The sequence below is a fragment of the Solanum dulcamara genome, chromosome 5 (genome assembly GCF_947179165.1).
Source record: "Solanum dulcamara chromosome 5, daSolDulc1.2, whole genome shotgun sequence".
Lineage (NCBI taxonomy): Eukaryota > Viridiplantae > Streptophyta > Magnoliopsida > Solanales > Solanaceae > Solanum > Solanum dulcamara.
Window position 1 is genome coordinate 55089514 of NC_077241.1, and position 16773 is coordinate 55106286.

The 16773-nt window shown below is 37.6% G+C and overlaps 1 pseudogene; it reads right to left on the minus strand.

The window, feature by feature from the left end:
* Positions 1-8182: 8182 nt before the first annotated feature.
* Positions 8183-8300, minus strand: LOC129890951 (5S ribosomal RNA; annotated as a pseudogene).
* Positions 8301-16773: the final 8473 nt, after the last annotated feature.

Below are 16773 nucleotides of genomic sequence, written 5' to 3' on the forward strand. Positions count from 1 at the left end.
AAATTGAAAGAGTTGAAGGAACAATTAAAGGACTTATTAGAAAAGCAATTCATAAGACCAAGTATTTCTTCATGGGTGCTCCCGTATTATTTGTGAGAAAAAGGGATGGGTCGCTTCGAATGTGCATAGACTACCAGCAATTAAATAAGATGACCATTAAGAATAAGTACCCACTTCCTAGAATAGATAACTTATTTGATCAATTACAAGGGGAAAGTCACTTCTCCAAGATCGACCTTCGGTCTGGCTATCACCAACTATGGGTGAGGGAGGGTGACATTCCCAAATTGGTTTTCCAAACAAGGTATAGTCACTTCAAGTTTGTGGTGATGAGTTTTGGGTTGACAAATGTGCTGGTGGCGTTCATGGCCTTGATGAATAGGGTGTTCAAACCTTACCTTGATACTTTTATGGTGGTATTCATTGATGATATTTTGATTTACTCTCGGAGTGAGGAAGAACATAAAAATCACTTGAGAGTTATGCTTCAAACATTGAGGGATAGGCAATTATTTGCAAAATTTAGTAAGTGTGAATTTTGGTTGAAGGAGGTGATATTACTGGGTTACATAGTATCCGTTAATGGGATCAAGGTTGATCCTATGAAAATAGAGGCAGTCAAGAATTCACCTAGACCATTGTCTCCTTAAGATATTATGAGTTTCCTGGGTCTAATCGGGTACTATAGAAGGTTCGTCAAAGGATTTTCTTCCATCTCATCTCCTATGATGAAATTGACCCAAAAGAAAGCCAAATTTATATGGACGGATGAGTGTGAGAAGAGTTTTCAAAACTTGAAAAATTGACTTACCTCTGCTCCTATTTTGACAATACCAGAAGGATTAGATGGGTTTGTAGTTTATTGTGATGCTTTAAAGATTGATTTAGGTTGTGTCTTAATGTAAAACGGTAAGGTCATAGCTTATGTTTCTAGGCAATTAAAGGTGCATGAGCATAACTACCCTACCCATAACCTTGAATTAGCGGCTGTTATTTTTGCTCTGATGATTTGGAGGCATTACCTTTATTGGGTGCATATGGATGTGTATACCGATCATAAATGTCACGACCCAACCCCGTAGGCCACGACAGGGTTTTGACCTGGACCCCCATATATGTAACTATCTAATATATAAACTATACATAAGAACCCCAGTGGGTGATAACATTTTTATATATGTATAGCCTCTTTCATCTACATCATATCATGAAAGGGCACGCAAACTGACAAGGCTGCTATGATATAACACCATTTACCACCTATCATACAGACACAGCTGAACAAACTTATGAACAACCTACATACATATGTACACAGACCTCTAAGAATAGTAACAGTAACATATGGCGGGACAGGGACCCCGCCGTACCCCTGAACAAATAAATATACACATAGGAGGACCAATACCAAAAAGCTAGGCTTCGAAATAGTGGAGCACTTTCAATATAGCTGAGTGGAAATCCTAAGCTAGCAAATCTCTAAAATGAACATATGTACCTGCAGGTATGAAACTCAGCCCTCTAGAGAATAGAGGGTCATTACGATATATGTATTGAGTATATAAAGCATAACATATCATAACTGAAACGATAATTGAAATGGGGATGCAGGAAACAAGTATAACAGTTAACAATTTACTATACCTGCATCTTATGAAAAGAGGGCATGTATATCATCATCACATATCACTTCCGGCCCACTGTGGGATTCGGTGTTACCATATCATCGTATACGGCATCATACCATCATATACGGCATCATTTCATACATTACAAGTACATCACTGTATTTTCATATGCATGCCTATCTATCATATCTGGCCCTTTAGTGAGGGACTCTGTGAATGACTAGTGTACATGTCGTACCTCACTTGGCCAATTATGGGACTTGGTGCCATTACCACATAGTAAAATATACCATGGAACATTCGACCCAATTCTTATATAATAAAATATACCGAGAAATGTTCAGCCTGATCCATAATTTAAAACAATATCAAGAAACATATGGCCTGATCCATAATTTAAAACAGTGACGAGGAACTATGGCCTGATTCATATTTTCATCGTATCATTGTATATATATATCCAGCCCGGGACTCGGTGAATAACTTCATCACATACGGCATCATCGTATGCTTTACTTTATCATATACGCCATTTTATCATCGTATACTTTATATATATATATATATATATATATATATATCCGGTCCGAGACTAGGTGAAGGATTAATAAAGCTATGCACGATAACATTCCCGGCCCCTTTATAGGACTTGGAGGAAGATGGGTTATAGTGTGCACGAGTAGAGTAGTGAGAAACCATATGCAACTCAAATCATCATCCAAGACTCAATGAAACAGTCAACTGAACCATCACTTGAAGATCAAAGTAGGAATTATCTTGAGTACCTTCTAAATATCGTTAGGGATCATATCAACTAGAGTCTCAGGAATTGTAGACATGTATCGACACAAATCTAAATAGCTTATAGAATTGGAGACGTTCGTCATCGTAGAGACCCTTAGGAATAGGAGCTTATGCATTCAATTAGTATTCAATATATAGGAGACTCGAGGGTGGTAGTTCAACTACTTCAAGAACTTTAATATCAAAAAGTGAATAAGGATTATAGTTCATGCTTCCTATGCATCCAATTACTATTTCACATATAGAAGGCTCGAGGGTGATAAATCAAATACCTTAAGAGCCTTAACATTCCGAAGTAAACCAGAATTATGAATCATGCATCATGTTCAGAGCTCATGAATAGAATTACCCCAAGCTTCATATACATATCGTTCACAACTTACGTCTAAGACATGCCAAAAGAAAAGAAGGATAGCTCTACATACGTATGCCAAAAACATGCCAAGAGAAAGAAGATAGCTTCACATACCTCTTATGGATTACCCTTCACCATGTTTGCCTCATCATCATTTGAACCTATTTAACATGGAAGTACTACTAAGATTAATAACCTTCCACTTTCGAACTTCCAACTCTACAACCAAGTATCCATAGGAATCGTTCCCTTATCAATTTCCCTCGACAAGTTCATTACTAGTTCCGAAGTTACTGGAAATTGGGCAGCATCTCCCTTATAATTTTTCCTATACAACTGCTAATGTTAGCAGCCATATTACCAACAACAACCAGTGGCTATATATACAATCAAATCACCTCAACATTACTTAATACAACTCCAAATAACTAGCTCAAAATTACGATACCAAAATAGAGTTTTTAGCCTTTATTTTGTACAACCTTTAACCACATAAAATAGAGGGTCATGTGGCTCAACCAGAAGTACCCACACCCCTTTTATAACACTTTCCATCCCTGAAACACATAATCAACCTAGTTGCAACCGCAGCACCACAATCACAACACACTACTCGACTTCGATTTGACTATAATAACTTCAATTTAGTTTGTTTCTAACGTCAAGGATCCTTATGGAATTTTTCCACTTACAACCTTATTTAAGACATGTAATAGACCTCATAAACACATAATAAACTTCAATTAGAAAGGGAAAACCTTACCATTCCTGAAACTCACCAAAACTCACCTCGGAAGTTCTTTTAGCGTGGCTCAAACTTTGTGGCTATTTGTTGTCCATTTGGTGCTACTACAAGGCATAAATTTATATTACTAAAACCTTCATACCTTCGTGTTATACCATAGATAACTAATTCATGGAACAAAATTGGAGAACTTACCTCTTTTTTCCTCCTAAAACTGTGGCTCTCTTTCTTATCCAGCTAGAGTTTCTTCTCTTCTTTTTTTCTCCAGAGTTTTCTAGAATTTTTAAGATAAGAATGAATTGTTGGATAAAGATGATCATAAAACTTATATATATAGGCTACTTTAGGGGGTGACACATGTCAACCCGTAAGTGGTGACATGTGTTAAGCCCTCATACGGCCAATGTACCCCCTCCTCCAACTAGGGGCTGCCACATGGCAGGTGGGGGCTCACCCCTTGCTTCAGTTGCTGCCACATGGCAATCCCAAAGTCTTCCACATGGCACTCCCTCATGTTGCCACATGTCACTCTCTTTTCCTCCTCGTGGGTTCGTAATCTCTTCTTACTTTACGAACTTATGTAATCCTTGGTAGGTAAGCTTGGTATGCATTCAAGTAGCTTAAGTATTTAAGATTTTCAAGTAGGTAGCTTATGTATGTAAGTCGAGTCATACGACTCATTACTTGGCTTCCAACTTCTTCCGAATTCTTATAACCATATTTCCAATCTTCCCTACTATGGGGTGTCACATTCTCCTTTCGTTACAGTTGTTTGGTAGCATTATAGACTATCTGGCTCACACGGTAACTTCTAAGAAGATTACAAACCTTTCAATAAACCTAAAAAGATTAAGAAGCTTAAGAACCTTCCAAGGTATAAGAGTACGGGGTATAACAATCTTCCTCCTTTAGAACATTCGTCCTCGAATGTTAACTCGTCTTATAGGGTTTTATGAGGATTTTCAGGAGCTCTATATAACCGTTGTCTTCCAATCCTTTTAGGAGTTTAGACTACCTTTGGATATAGGGAATAAGTACGGATATCTCTTCTCTACCTCTTTATAATGTATACAAAATATTATAATTGTATTGTCCTTTTGAACCCTTATTCCTTTTACCACGTACTTACTCACTTGGCCCTATACGTAACACATACATATTCATAGGTTGCATAATCCTGCCGATACAACTTGTATGAGGTAGACATAGTCATTTCATCTCTAGGTTCATTCTGCTTTACCTATCTCATTCACATTGAAACTCGTTTGTCCCATCTTATCATACTTCTTTCTTTTCCTTTATTTACCCCTTGCTCTTCTCACTTCCAATCATAGGAGGCTTGTTGTCCCTTTTACTTGGTTATTCATTTATCACAGCATCATTTGTGACCAACGCTATAGCCAACATCTTGGCTTTTAACCCCGCATGGTATCATTATCCTTTACAAGATCTCTTAACTTATTCGATACCCTTTATTACGACCCAACTCCGTAGGTCATGACTGGTGCCCAATTTGGTCACCCATATGTACCCTTAGCCCTACTTAGCATGTTAGAAGAATAAACAAATGTAGAAATCAAATGAGGATACTAGAGAGCATACGGAAGCAGATGTAGCATACGAGGGCCGTTAAGTCCGTCACTGAACACAAAGCCCAAAACACATTTACAGAACCCACAACACAAGTCTAAAGACCCTACAAAATGATACCATAATCATATAATAGGATAGGTCCCCATCATAAACTTAACCATTACGTATAAATATATAACAGAAAAGTTTGTGCCAAAATAGGACTCCGGACAAAGGAGCACTACCAACCAATAGGGTAGATGTCCTAAGCGAGCAGATCAGCAAATCGAGCATCTGTACCTGCAGGCATGTAATGCAACCCCCCAAAGAAAGGGAGTCAGTACAGAAAATATACTGAATATGTAAAGCATGGACTGTAATAAGTAAAGTCATTACCAGAGCAGAATATGCAAAAATGAGCAAAGTATCAAAAAATATCAAAATTCTTATCATAACCGCAGATAAGGTATGCAGAAAAATATATGCCATATTCGACCCCATTATGAGACTCGGTGATCAAATCGTGGTCGCCGCCCTATCACCAGCGCCACAGCACATCATAACTCTAAAGTAAGGAATATCTCCATAACAGATCATATCATATCAGATGGTCATATTAGATCATATCATATCATATGTGTACATGGCATATCATAACTCTACAAATCCCATATACAGGCCGTACCTACCCCCTCATATTGGGGCATGGAGAACAATGCAGAGAAGTATGCATAAAAACAAATCCTAGCACAGGCTCAGTGAAGGAAGCATTGAGGCATCCACGAGTGGAGTAGTGAGAAACTATATGCAATTTAAATCATATTTGAGACTCGATGAAATAATCAAAATGAGCTATTATTCAAAATCAAGACAAGAGTCATATCAAGTACCTTTTGAAAGTTAATATGGGTTATATCAAAATAGAACTTTTGGGAATCATATACACATATAAGGCATAACAAATATCTTTTGGAAAATCAAGAAGTTGGCCATCTTAGCGGCTCTACGAATAGGAACTTCCTTGGAATCATATAAAAGTCATATACTTGCTTCATAAAAACCATGTCAACAAGGAAGAATAACTTTACATATTTGTGCCCAAAACATGCTAAGAGATAGAATATGCTTAATACACTTATGCCGAAGACATGCCAAAGGAAAGTCTAAGCCTTACATACTTATGCCAAAAATATGCCAAAAGAAGGAAACGTTAGCTTTACATACCTCTTACGGATTACTCTTAATACGTTTGCCTCGTCATCTCTTGAACCTATTTAAAATGAAATTAATATGAATATAAACCATCCCTGACTTTTCAGCATCTTAAGTTGTACACTTGTATTCATAGAACTCATTTCGTCGCTCGTTTTCTCGACTAGTTCTTTAGCTAGTTAAGGAGTTAACAAAAATCGGACAGCACATCCCCTATAACATGCCCTATACGAATTTCCAATTAGATCCGTAATCACTACAGCCAACCAAAAACAACAACCTGCAGCTCATACACAAATAAAACATTGCAACATTACACAACATAAGCTCCAAACAACTTGCTGAAAATTATGTTATAAAAAATAGGGTTTCTAGTCTTTATTTCACAAAACCTTTAATTATACAAAACGAGGGGTCGTGTGGCTTCAACCAGCATCCCCCAGTCCTATTTTAGAATACTTTTAGGCCCTGAAACACACACCACACACCTTCAGCAGCACACCACAAGCACAACACCTTACTTCGACTACAATTTAAATATAGCGACTCTAATTTAGTTTATTTCGAACGTCAAGCCCCTATATGGAATTTTTATACTTCCAGCCATATAAAAGGAGTGTAATACACTCCCTAAAAACACCATAAACTTCAAATTCAAAGGCAATACCTCAGCTTACCCAAAATTGGCCAAAACTTGCCAAAAGTCGCCTCGGAAGTTCGTCTAGCGCTGCTGAAACATCGTGCCTGTTTGTTGGCCAATGGGTGCTGCTCCAAACCTTAAATTTACATTATTAACACCCTAATAACATGTACAAACCATTACCAAAACGTTGTATAAGAGAACCAATCCATACCTTGCTAAAACTTGTCTCGGAAGTTCTCTTAACATGCTGAAAATTAGCGGACTGTTCGTATCTCTTCCTTGCTGTCCCAAAATGAAATTTCACGGTATTAAACACTGATATACCACCATAGGATACCTTTAATAATTAATTCACGGAATGAGAGTTGGGACTTACTTTGTTTCTAGCCAAACCCATGGATGCTCTCTTTTACTCCTTACATTTTCTCTCTTTGTTTTTGTTCAACTTGCTGAATTTTAAGGTATCTACAGCATGTAACACCTATATATATGCATCCCTAGGAGTTTCCATGTGGAATACCCCTAGGGCGGCACCTGAATCATGTCTCCAATCATTGGCTACCACGTGGCAGCATGGGGTCCACCCAAGCTGATCACCTACTTGACCCTAAGTAGGTGCATCACTTGCTTGTCCAAGTAGGTGCATCACCTACTTGCTTCAAGTAGGCGCATCGTTTTCTTATTTCTCTTTTGTGAGCTCATAATCTCATCTCACTTCAAGAGCCTATATATTTCTTGCTACTTAAGCTCGACGTGTAATCAAGTAGCTTAGTATGTAAAATGTCCCAAGTAATAGCTTTCACAAGTAAGTCGAGTCTACAACTCACTACTTAACCTCCAACTTCTTTCGGATTCTTATAACCCTATTTCCAATCTTCTCTGTAATGGAGTATCTCCTTCTCCTTTCCTTAGGATTATTTGATAGCGTTATAGATTACCCGACTCACATGACGACTTCTAAGAAACTTAAGAGCCTTACCAAAAACTTAAGAAGCTTAAGAAGTGTTCTAAGGTACCAAAGTATGGGGTGTAACATCCTTGCCCCCTTTAGAACATTCGTCCTCGAATGTGAACCAAAACCTTCCTCCGGATCTTATGCCGACTATATGGAGAGTTCCTCTATCCCATTTCTATAACATATACTTTCATCGAGCAATCAATATTAGAGTTCCAAAGGTTAGGATTATTTGTAGACGTAGGAAATAGGTACGGATACTTGTGTTTCATTTCTTCTTTCACTTTCCAAGGGGGTCACCCATCCTAGTACTACTCTTTCCCAAGTACGCTTAACTTCGGAGTTCTGATGGGATCCGGTGCATTAGTGCTAGTATGATCGCATTCATCCCTTATGGGATCTCATTTGAAGCTTAAGCGTTCCCATTTACATATGATAGTATGAGTTGATTTTCTCTTACGCTTACACTTCTCTTATCCACTTTCCCCCTTTTAAGGTGTATCCATTTCATTGTCTATTTATTTATAACTTTCCAAATACATATGAGTCCTTTCCAACCTATTTAGCATACTCCGCTATTTCCATATCTTCTTTTACATAACCTATACTTTAGGTTACCCATGTACGAAATCTTAATACAATCATGAGAAACTTAGAATCCTTAATATACAGTACCAACTCCAGTATTGAACACTGGTACTCGAGTAATATCCTTAATGTAGCAGTGTATTTAAAGCCATATTCCATTAATCCCAATCAGTAATTAGCTCATCACTATTTATCCCGGTGTATCAACTCAGTCGGTGCCTTAATATGTCGTTATATCCAGATCTAGGTGTCATCTCTAAATCATCTTATTAGGATCACAAGTCTTTTCCAACTTTATTTTACCATACCAGTATCGACCTTTCAAGATATATTACAATCATATATCTCATTCTCCTTTTATTTCTAGGAAAATTTGGGCAGAGTTTCTCTGTATTTCTTACTATCTCAATACCTGCACACAAAAAATGCCAACAATGCCTCACAGGGCCAATATATATATTCACATCATATCATATCACAGCCACACAGGGCACCCACAATTAACAGTATGAACATGGACTTACCTTGTATGTTCACTTGAACTGCACTTCGTGCCTTTTCTTGCATGCGTGCTTTGTAACTTCCAATATCGTTAGTCACCTTCTTCTATCGATGTTGTCCTTCTACTGAAACCATAAGTTAGTATGAGGAATTTCATTCCCTATGACTCGGCTCTATCGCACGATCTTAGATATGAAAGAAAAGTAATACCCTAAATATCCTGTAGCCTCTTGTTTATAGATGTGGTGTATAAGACACCGATAACTAGGACTTTACTAGAAACGGTCTGTAGATATTCTGAGGATGAACTGCTCTGATACCACTTCTATCACGACCCAACTTCGTAGGTCATGACTGGTGCCCAATTTAGGCACCCATACATATGCTTAGACCCACTTAGCGTGTTAGCAGAATAAACAAATGTAAAAATCAAATGAGGATACTAGAGAGCATACTGAAGCAGATGTAGCACACAAGGGCCGTTAAAGCCGTCACTGAACACAAAGCCCAAAACACATTTATAGAACCCACAACACAAGTCTATAGACCTCTAAAAATGATAGAATAATCATATGACAGGATAGAGCCCTATCGTACCCTTAACCATTATGCATAAATATACAACAGAAAAGCTAGTGCTAAAATAAGGCTTCGGACAAAGAAGTACTGCCAACCAGCAGGGTGGATGTCCTAAGCGACCGAATCAGCAAATTGAGTGTCTGTACTTACGGGCATGTAATGCAGCCCCCCCGAAGAAAGGGAGTCAGTATAGAAAATATAATGAATATGTAAAGCATGGACTGTAATAAGAAAAGTCATTACTAGAGCTGAATGTGCAAAAATGAGCAAAGTATCAAAAAATATCAAAATGCTTATCATAATCACAGATAAGGTATGCAGAAAAATATATGCCATATCCGATCCCATTATGGGACTCGGTGAACAAATCGTGGTCGCCGCCCCATCAGAGGCGCCACAGAACATCATAACTCCAGAGTAGGGAATATCTCTGTAATAGATCATATCATATCAAATGGTCATATCAAATCATATCATATCATATATGTACATGGCATATCATAACTCCATAAATCCCATGTACAGGCCGTACCTGCCCCCTCACTTCGTGGCATGGCGAATAATGCAAAGAAGTACACATAATAACAAATCCTGGCCCAGGCTCAGTGAAGGAAGCATTGAGGCATCCATAAGTGGAGTAGTGAGAAACTATATGCAATTTAAATCATATTTCAGACTCGATGAAATTATCAAAATGAGCTATCATTCAAAATCAAGACAAGAGTCATATCAAGTACCTTTTGAAAGTTAGTATGGGTTATATCAAAATAAAACTTTGGGAATCATATACACATACCAAGGCATAACAAATATCTTTTGAAAAAATCAAGAAGTTGGCCATCCTAGTGGCTCTACGAATAGGAACTTCTTTGGAATCATATAAAAATCATATAGTTGCTTCATCAAAATCATGTCAACAAGGAAGATTAGCTTTACATATTTGTGCCCAAAAATGCCAAGAGATTGAATAAGCTTAATACACTTATGCCGAAGACATGCCAAAAGAAAGTCTAAGCCTTACATACTTATGCCAAAAACATGTCAAAAGAAGGAAACGTTAGCTTTACATACCTCTTACGGATTACTCTTAATACGTTCGCCTCGTCGTTTCTTGAACCTATTTAACATGAAATTAATACGAATATCAACCATCCCTGACTTTTCAGCATCTTAATTTGCACACGAGTATTCATAGAACTCATTTCCTCGTTCGTCTTCTCGATTAGTTGTTTAGCTAGTTAAGGAGTTAACAAAAATCGGGCAGTACCTCCCCTATAACATGCCCTATATGAATTTCCAATTAGATCCCTAATCACTACATCCAACCAACAACAACAACCTTCAGCTCATATACAAATAAAACATGGCAACATTACACAACATAAGCTCCAAACAACTTGCTAAAAATTACGATACCAAAATAGGGTTTCTAGTCTTTATTTCACAAAACCTTTAATTATACGAAATCAGGGGTCGTGTGTCTGCAACCAGCAAACCCCGCACCTATTTTAGAATACTTTTAGTCTCTGCAACACATCACCACACACCTGCAGAAGCACACCACAATCACAACACCTTACTTCGACTACAATTTAACTATAGCGACTCCAATTTAGTTTTTTTCGAATGTCAAGCCCCTATATGGAATTTTTATACTTCCATCCATATAAAAGGCGTGTAATACACTCCCAAAACACACCATAAACTTCAAATGGAAAGGAAATACCTCACCTTACCTGAAATTAGCCAAAACTAACCAAAAGTTGCCTTGGAAGTTCGTCTAGAGTGGCTGTTTGTTGGCCAATGGGTGCTGATCAAAACCTTAACTTTACATTATTAAAACCCTCATAACATGTACAAACCCTTACCAAAACTTGGGAGAAGAAAACCAAGTCATACCTTGCTAAAACTTGCTAAAACTTGTCTCGGAAGTTCTCTTAACATGCTGAAAATTAGCGGACTGTTCATATCTCTTCCTTGCTGCCCCAAAATGAAATTTCACGGTATTAAACACATATATAACACCGTATAATACCTTAAATAATTAATTCACGGAATAAAAGTCGAGACTTAGTTTTTTTCTAGCCAAACCCATGGCTGCTCTCTTTTGTTCCTTACGTTTTCTCTTTTTTTTTGTTCACCTTGCTAAATTTTAAGGTATCTATAGCATGTAACACCTATATATATGCATCCTTAGGATGTTCCACGTGGCATCCCCCTAGGGGTGACACATGGCAGCCCTTTAGGGCGCCACCTCAATTATGCCTCCAATCATTGGCTGCCATATGGAAGCGTGGGATCCACCTAAGCTGTTGCATCACCTACTTGACCCTAAGTAGGTGCATCACCTGCTTGTCCAAGTAGTTGCATCACCTACTTACTTCGAGTAGGCGCATCATTTCCTTATTTCTCTTTTGTAAGCTCGTAATCTCGTCTCACTTCAAGAGCCTATGTATTTCTTGCTACTTAAGCTCGATGTGTACTCAAGTAGTTTAGTATGTAAAATGTCTCAAGTAATAGCTTTCACAATTAAGTCGAGTCCTATGACTGACTACTTAACCTCCAACTTCTTCCAGATTCTTATAACCCTATTTCCAATCTTCTCTCTTATGGACTATCTCCTTCTCCTTTTCTTAGGATTACTTGATAGCGTTATAGATTACCCGACTCACATGACGACTTCTAAGAAACTTAATAGCCTTCCCAAAAACTTAAGAAGCTTAAAAAGTATTCCACGGTACCAAAGTACGGGGTGTAACACCCTTTCCTGGCCATACCCTTTCTTTTTTATACACACCCATTTTCTAACATTATGTTGTGCAGGGTTTTGCCAAAAACTTTTTGACACTGCCTTAAATACCATTTTGACTTCTATCCCATTATTGTTGGCTTTCAGCCCTTCTAACTTACTTCAGCACGGGATCTTCTTGAAGTTTAAACATCCATGTCCGCTATATTGTAGTATCCATTATTTCCATCTTGCCCTTGCATTCTTCTCACCCGTTTTCCCCCTTAAGGGGGGTGGGTACTTATAACTTTGTCCAATCTCAAAACTCATCTAATCTCTTTTCCCAATCCGCTTGGTACCATATCATGTCCATCTCTTTCTTTATCCTTTATAACTTGATTTTGTATGTACGAACCTTGACTAAGCCACGAAGTGACGAGAACCTTTCCATACATAGTACGACATCTCATATATTAATCTGTACTTGTGTAATGTGACCCATGGAACAACTCATCCAAGGCCACACTTCACTTATCTTTATCAAAAGTTAATTAGCACTTTTAGTCATTCCAATTTCAATTAGGCAATATTGTATTCCGACGATAATTGTCCAAGGTTCTCTTACAGGAGTAGCTTTATCCCAACCTATATCCTTTATTTCTTAGGATGAATGTATATTGCACCATTTATTCCTTAAGTTTACCATCTTTGTCTCTTAAGTATTCCACTATTGTCGGGGCGACGTTGTGTGCACGCACCACCCCTCTATACCTTATACCCCTTGCCCTTACTATGTACCCAACACCGGCTTTTAATTTTCTCAACAACATACCAAGTTCGCCTCAACCAGGTCCTTACCTTATAACCATATAGTCATATTGCACTTTTAAGTTCATATTGTACGTTCCCCTTTCGTTCTGTATCTGCATTCACTTAATCATATCTATCTTGGGTGATTCCATAGATTTCTCTTATCATTTATCCCGTCTATGTCTATCTTTTATTCCACACAAGAGGGATATTATACTGCCTCTGTATTATTTGGAATACATTACTTCCACATAATCCTTTCTCTCATTTCCAAAATGTATTCTGTCCATTCATCTTTATTCGTATCATACAAATCATTCCCTAACACATATTCTATCTCGTTGATCATCCTTCTACAACTTGGTCTTTCGTAGTTTCGTCACTTTTAGCATTCGTATCTTCGGTTACACATGTCATGACCTATTGTTACACTATCATCTCGCTTTCTTCTTGCTTACTTCTTTCAGTTACTCTTTCTTTCCTTGTGCTTGCTATCATTTCCGTTATCGCAAAATCTTTATTCGCAACTTTCCCTACGGAACTTGATAAATCTTTCATATTTGTTCCCTAGACCACTTTTCCGTTTCACACTTACCCTTATATTCTTATTACACGGATTACATCCTATCACTAGCCACTTTCTCACTAGGCTTTATTTATTTTCATAACGATCCTCGTTATATTCATATCATATCCTGTTCGTATTCCACCCCGTAGTATAACACTTCTTAAACTTTTTCACAATCCTTACTATGGGTTACTTACCCTTCTTAGTTAGTCTTATCCTTAATATCTCTTAAGTTGTCCTATTAATACTTCATATCCATCACAATTTTGTTTCCCTTGCACTATTGTCTTAATCATGTTGTTACTCCTTTTACTTATAGTTTGTCACAATTTATCCCTATGTATCAATTCCATCGGGGCCTCAATATATCGTTCTATCCAGAACTATCAGTCTTTTCTAAATCATCTCCCTAGGGTCAAAAGTCTTTCCCAACTTCAGTTTACCATATCAATATCGACCTCCTTATTTTTATTGCCATCAATTCAATAATTAACTTATTTTTAGAGGTTATCCATACTTGTGGTTTAGCCAAATCTTATCATTGTTGTGGGCACGACCTTTCAAGACATACTACAGCCCTGTATCTCATTCTTTTTTTTATTTTTAGGAAAATTTGGGCAGAGTTTTCTCTGTATTTCTTACATCTCAAATCTGCATGCAAAACATACCAACAGTGCCTCATAGGGCCAACATGTATAAAGATACATATATATGTATCATATCACATCATATCGCAGCCATACAAGGTGCCCACAATCAACAGTATGAAAATGGGCTTACCTCGTACGTCCACTAGAACTTTCCCTATTACACTTTCCTATCTACTCTTCCTTTCAATTTACAGCTTTACATTTCAGTTCTACTTCAATACCTTACCCAACAGATATCTTTCGTGCCTTTGCTTACCTGCGTCCTTGTGACTTCCAATATCGTCAGTCATTTCTTTCCGTTGATGTCATCCTTTTGTTAACATCCAAGGTTAATATAAGGAGTTTTCCTATAACTCAGATCTATCGCACAATCTTAGATATGAAAGAAAGGTAACATCCTAAATGTCCTGTAGCCTCCTGTTTATAGATGTGACACACAACACACCGATAAACAAGACTCTACTAGACACGATATGTAGACACTCCAAGGAAGGACCGCTCTGATACCACTTTTGTCATAACCCAACCCCATAGGCCGCGACTGGGTTCTGAATTGGTCCCCCATATACGTAACTATCCAATATACGAACTATACATAAGAACCTTAGTGGGTGATAACATTTTCATATATGTATAGCCTCTTTCATCTACATCATATCATGAAAGGGACGCAAACCGACAAGGCTGCCATGAAATAACACCATTTAACACCTATCATACAGACACAACTGAACAAACTTATAAACAACCCACATACATATGTCCATAGACCTCTAAGAATAGTAACGGTAACATATGGTGGGATAGGGGCCCCGCCGTACCCCTGAACAAATAAATATACACATAGGAGGACCAATACCAAAAAGCTAGGCTCCGAAATAGTAGAGCACTTCCAACATAGCTGAGCTGAAATTCTAAGCTGACGGATCTCCAAAATGAACATCTATACATGCGGGTATAAAATACAATCCCCCAAAGAACGGGGGTCAGTACGATATATATACTGAGTATATAAAGTATAACATATCATAACTGAAATAACAACTGAAATAGGGATGCAGAAAACAAGTATAACAGTTAACAATTTACTATACCTGCATCTTATGAAAAGTGAGCATGTATATCATCCTCACATATCACTTCCGGCCTGCAGTGGGACTCGGTGTTACCATATCATCGTATACGACATCATACCATCGTATATAGTATCATTTCAAATATTACAAGTACATCACTGTATTTTCATATGCATGCCTATCTATCATATCTGTCCCTTTAGTGAGGGACTCACTGAAAGAGTAGTGTACATGTCGTACCTCACCTGGCCCATTATGGTACTCGGCACCATTATCATATAGTAAAATATGCCGAGGAACGTTCGGCTCGATCCTTATATAATAAAATATATTGAGGAACATTCGGCCCGATTCATAATTTAAAATAATGTCGAGAAACATAAGTCCCGATCCATAATTTAAAACACTATCGAGGAACATACAGCCCGATCAATATTTTCATCATATCATCATGTATATATATCTATCCCGGGATCTGGTGAATAACTTCATCACATACGGCGTCATTGTATGCTTCACTTCATCATATACGGTATTTTATCATTGTATACTTCATACATATAACTTTCCCTATCCAACTGCTAATCTTAGCAGCCAAATTACCAAAAACAACCAGCAGTACTAGCTCAAAACTACGATACCAAAATAGAGTTTTTAGCCTTTATTTTGTAAAACCTTTAACCATACAAAATAGAGGGTCATGTGGCTGCAACCAGCAGTACCCACACCCCTTTTAGAACACTTTCCATCCCTGTAACACATAATCAATCCAGCTACAATCGTAGCACCACAATCACAATACACTACTCAACTTCGATTTGACTATAACAACTTCAATTTTATTTGTTTCTAACGTCAAGAATCATTATAGAATTTTTCCACTTCCAACCTTATTTAAGACATTTAATATACCTCATAACCATATAATAAACTTCAATTTGAAAGGAAAACCCTTACCTTGCCTGAAAATTGCCAAAACTCATCTTGGAAGTTCTTTTAGCGCGGCTGAAACTTCGTGGTTGTTTGTTGTCCATTTGGTGTTGATCCAAGCCATAAATTTATATTACTAACACCTTCATACCTTCGTGATATACCGTATATAAATAATTCACGGAATAAAATCAGAGAACTTATCTCTTTTTTCCTCCCAAAATCGTGGCTCTCTTTCTTTTCTAGCTAGAATTTCTTCTCTTCTTTTTTTCTCTAGAGTTTTCTAGAATTTTGAAGATAAGAATGAATTATTGGATAAGGATGATCATAAAACTTTAATATATAGTCTACTTTAGGGGCTGACACATGTTAACCCATAAGTGGTGACATGTTCAAGCCCTCATAGGGCCAACGCACCTTTTCCTCCAA